This window comes from Martes martes (assembly GCF_963455335.1).
Source record: "Martes martes genome assembly, chromosome: 6".
Lineage (NCBI taxonomy): Eukaryota > Metazoa > Chordata > Mammalia > Carnivora > Mustelidae > Martes > Martes martes.
Window position 1 is genome coordinate 102,664,539 of NC_137893.1, and position 5,725 is coordinate 102,670,263.

The following is a 5,725-nucleotide window of genomic DNA, read 5'->3' on the forward strand; positions in this document are numbered from 1 at the left end:
GAAATGAAATTTTGCCATTTGCAATGACATGGATGGAACTAGAGGGCATTATGCTGAGCAAAATAAGTCAATCAGAGAAAGACAATTATATACTCTCTCTGATATGAGGAATTTGAGAGGCAGAGTGGGGGATTGTAGAGGTGGGGAAGGAAAAAATGAAACAAGATGGGATCAGGGGGGAGACAAACTATAAGAGACTCTGTCTCATAAAATAAACTGAGGGTTGCTGGGGCGTGGGAGGGTAGGGATAGGGTGGCTGGGTTATGGAAATTGGGGAGGGTATGTGCTATGGTGAGTGCTATGAAATGTGTAAGCCTGATGATTCACAGACCTGTACCCCTGGGCTAAATAATACATTTTATGTTAATAAAAATAAAAAAAAATTTTGGTAGGCAAAATTTTAAGGATTGAAAATTGACTTTGGATTTAGCAACATAAAGATTATTGGTGACCTTGGCAGAAACTATTTTAGCAAAATGGTAGAGTCAAATGCCTATTTGGAGTAGGTTCAAGGAAAAATGTAGAGAGGAGAAATTGGAGAAAAATAAAATTGACAACTCTTTCACGGGAAGATTTTACCAGCAAGTCTCTGTTCATGCTGAGGGTCTAAACTTAAAAGGGCATCCACAGTTGGACAGCAACTTGACTCCTGCTGTACAATGCCTTTCGGTGTTCCTTGGCAATAGCAGTTTTGTGCACTCCAATTACTTCCTTCTTCTCTGCCTTATCTGCATGGCCAACTAATATTCACCATCAACATCACACTTAAGCATCTCACATGTGTGAATTCTTCATATGGAGTCCATCATTCTGCATATTACATATGTTTTTAGTATAAGAACATTGTACTATTATTATGTATTCCCTACTAGACAGCAACTTCATAAAAACAAGTGTTATGACTTGCAGGGTCCCCAGTGCTAAGAACAGAGTCTTCCTAATACTTAGTAATATTCAGTTAAAGTTGTTGAGTGAAACAGAATTCTTTTAAGGAAATGGAGGATTCAGGCTTTCCTTTCTGTTTCTGAATGTGTGCTTTACATTTCAGTGGGGGAGGGAGCAAAGCTTAACAGAATTCTTGTAGAGAGTTTGGTAAAGCCCTGTTTCTTCTTTTTTATGCTCTTATCCCAAGTACTTCCCTTTGAAGTTAGAGTGTTCTCACTGCCACACACTATGAAGGGGCTTGCCTAGTGTCATCAGGGTGTTCCATCATATTGATTTGTGGTGGTGCTGAAGTGAGTGACCTTGGGAGGTGCCTTTCCCCATGCACCATTAGGCCAAACTGAGGGCTCCGTTAGTTTTTCACTCAAGCAACTGTATTTTCCTAATGTGCCTTCACTGAGCGCTGATGTCATTTCATTCCCAGAATCATTTCAATTAGATTCCAAACAGTCTTTTATTGCACTTTAGAAGTCTTTTGAGATGACAAATTATTTCTATATTCAATCTGCTGTTCTTTTCTCTTCTCTGCCTCTCCATGGCCGACAGCCCCTGTATGCTTTGTTTTGTGTGTTATTTGGCCAAGAGGGAGCTGTCTGAAATGCAGTTTGACAGCATTCCTAAAGAATGTTATCCTTTTGCGTTTACTCTTCCTGTTTCTTCTTTGGTTTCTACTATTAATTAGCAAATTCATTTCCTGATAGCCACAATGAGGTTAGAGTAAATGTACCCAGCTAGGTATCCAGCAAAGCCCAATGTATTCAGAGTGGTAACAAGAAACCAATTCTATTCTGATAAACACCATTAAAGGGAAAAGATAAATCAAATATTATGGCCTTAGTCAGCAAGTTTCATTAAAAAAAAAAAAAAAAAAGAAATCTAAGCTGAACCACAGCTGTAATTTGGAGTCTTAGCTCAAAGTGACTGCTCTGTGTTTTTCTCAAGGGTTGGAGAATCAAATCTGTATTCTGCTGGTTAGGCATACCGTAAAGAGTGCCACCTTCACCTGGGTTGTTTGGAAAGCCCATAAGTCTTGGTAACTTGGTGGATTTCAATGCACAGCCATGAGTTCCACAGGGCATTAATTCTGCTCCATTGCTTGTCCATTTAAATAAAAAGTGTCGGTGAATACATTATACTTAGGGACCTCTAAATCCCACTTTAGTTCGTTGTCATTCTCGAGGTCACTGATCTCCTTTGCTATCATTATTTCAGTATCCAGAGCACATTTGGAGTTTGCTGCTTTTGTGTCCTTTTTGCTTTATCTTTGACAACTGTATCAGTTCTTATTCTTGAGGAAATTAACATTGCCTTTTGTTCACAGAGCAAGATTATTTGAAAGGTCAATGGATGTAGCACATCACTCTGGTATATTTCTACAAAGAAATATGCCTGCTTATATTTCAGTGATGCTGTGAGATAAAGGTCTAGCTTATTTATGGTGAATAGCCATGTAAAAATGATCATTGTAAATTCATTGGCTACTGGAAAGAAACTAATTTTGTCTCAAAAATTTTATTAGTAGATCTATTAGAGGAACTATGACCAAACCATTACCACAGAGTTGGCTCTGTGGGGACTGTGGAAGCTATGCATGTTTTTATTCAGTTGCCTTCAGGAAGTCCTTCTTGAGTGAGAAAGTCACTGTAAGCTATTTTCAGCACACATAGGGAGTTAGCAAAATATCCTTTTCACTTGCATTAGGTCTTTCCATTTCAGTGATTTGAGCTAAACCATGGTAAATTATTGTGTTTTCTCCTTCTTTCTCTAATAGTGGATATTATCTTATGCTATTGATACTGCCAATGGTTAGGCCAGAATACAAATTATGAAGGATGGAATTTTTAACCAGGAAAAGTGAAAAACATATGTTTGTAACTTCTGAGGGTAGACAGAGTGTATACAGGCATTGTTAATACCTACTCTTATTTTCATTTTGTCAGCAAGCCTTCCTAATACTCCAGTTATACGATGTAATTTCAGGATAATCAAATGTAACAGTTAAAACTTATAGAATTAATTGCATTTAGCCTTCATTCCAATTACTGGAATTGTAAGAGTTTGGCCTTTTAACAGTTTGTGGTGCAACAGCACAGGGAGGAATGGTTAGGGTACCTGAATCTGCTAGTTCATGAGCGCCAGCTAATGTGGATAAAAGTCCTTCTCTGACACTCTGATGAAAACTGGTCTTCATTTGCTCTACAAACAAGGTTAACATAATTATTCATTCAAAGTAGGAGAGCGTTGTGAGCAAGCAGGGTGCTATCAATGATTACAATAGGACATAGGTCATATATTGTCAGAGATTTTATCGGAGATGAAACGGCTTTAAAATATTCCTGTTTTTATGAAAAGCTCTTCTTGTATAGTGTGTAATAGAGAATTGAATTTATCTAACATAGGCTTGATCAAAAAGAAATACTTTTATTGTAGAAAAGACTGGAAAAGTTTTATCTAGAACCAGTGAATATTGGGCTATGGAGAGAAATGTTTGCTTAATAGGGTTACGTCTAAACCTATTAGATCGGACTGAATTTTTAAGAAACTATATATTAGAGGTATCAGCTCTGCTATGACATAAATTGTAAATAATTTTTCCTGTTTTATCACTGTCATTTGTCTTTTGATTTTGCTTGTACTTGTTATTGTTTTTGCCTTACAAAGCTTGTTTATTTCAATTTTTCAAAATGTTCAAAATGACCTATTTTTGTTTTATTTTTTCTGGACATTGAGCCATGTTTAGGAACTTCTCCCCCCTCTCCTAGGTAACAGAGGAATTTACTCACATCTTACTTCTGTCACTTTTCCCCCTCTCCTTCCCTCTGTCCCCTCCCTCCTTTTTTCTTTCCTTCTCTCCCTTCCTTTTTCTATCTATCTATCTATCTATCTATCTATCTATCTATCTATCTAATCTATCTATCTCATTTATCTATCATCTATGTATCTATGTATCTAACATCATTATCTGCATTTAGATATCTAATTCATTTGGAGTTTATACTGGTGTATGTTGTGAAATACAAATCCAATGATATATTCTTCCAAATGGCTATTCAGTTTTGTCAATACCATTTACTAATAATTTTGTATTTCCCCCCACTTTGATTTGATGTACCATTTTTATCATACAACAGATTGAAAAATACACTGTTTCTGGAGTCTCTTTAGTCTCATTGTTTTTCTCATACTATATGCTGTTTTTCTGGATGCCACACAATTTTAAATATAGGTTTTATAACAACATTTTAATATATATTTCAGTTAGCCTCCTCCATTTTCTTCTTCTTTTTTAGATTTTCTTAGTGATTTTTCCTTGTTCATATTTTTTGGAAATGCATTAGATTTATTGATAACCTGATACATTTACAAGGAAAGTTATGATCTATATTTACTGATCACTCACTATGTTTCAGGTATTGGGCTAAGCACAGGAGTAGCATGCTTGAGGGAATATACTGAAGATCAGTGGAATCAGTATTTCTAGTTCACCAGATAGATATTTAGGAGTAGAGGACTTAACTATAATGTTAGATAAGGTTGCTTGAGAGGTGATTGGTATGGAGAGGATATTTAGGGGGAATTGATACTTTTATGATGTTCAGTCTTCCTATCCTAAAATGTCTGTCTTTCCATTTGTTCAAGTATACTCTTTTATATTTCGGAAATACAAAACTTTCCTCATGTAAGTTTACATAGTAGCTCTTGTTAACTTTATAACCAAGTTGTTGTTGTTTATTCTTGTTTGTGTGAATTGTGTCTTCTCTCTCATTATGTCTTCTAGTTCATTATTATTTGTACATATGAAAGCCATTGATTTTTGTATATTAATATTAGAGTTTCATTGCTAAATTCTCCTAGTGTTTGCAATGGATTTTCCACGGATTCTCTTGGGTTTTTCAGATATACAATTATGTCATCTACAAATAGAAATATTTTGTTCTTTCTTTGAAGGTTTTATGCCTTTCATTGCTTCATCCTGCTTGTTGTATCATGTACTTAATTGTGCAATATTGTAGGTCTAGCTTATTTTAAAACTCTAAAAATTAGATATTATTATTATTATTTTATACCATACCTTTAGTACAATGTTAAGTATGATGTATTATTTTATTTTAAAAAACTATTCAAGATGAATTTTTCTTGTAGGTTTCATATTCAAAATACTTTCTATTTTGTAAATTAACTGAAGGCATTTAATTTTTTTTTTTTTAGTGTGTTTTAAACATTCCTTTTAAAACATAAGCATTTAAGGTTTAGAAATTCCCCTCTAACAACTATCTGAGCAGCATTTTCCAAGTTTGGACAGTAACATTTTCCATATGGTTTAGTACTACTATTTTAAAATTTCTATTATTACACCTTTTTGATTAACAAATTACATAAAAGTGGGTTTTTAAATGACCAAATATATGGTTTAAAAATATTTTTTGTTCTTTACTTCCAATTTAATTTTATTTTGCTAAGAGGATATCATCCATATGATAGCACATTTTGTTTTGTTGAAACTTGGTTAAAGCCTAGTAGATAATAAAATGTTATGAATATTCTACATGTACTCTCTTTGTATAGTTGCCTTATTGAGTATTATTGAGTATGAGGATCTAAGTATTTCTGTAATTCAAATTTGCTAAGAATGTTACTTATCCCTACATTTTTTTTGCTCCATTTGCTTTCTCTTTTATTAAGAAAAGTGTAAAAAAACTTATACTATGAATATTCTTCCAAATCTGTCAATTTTTACTTTACTGGTATGTTGAAGTTATATCATTATTTGCATGCTGATTTA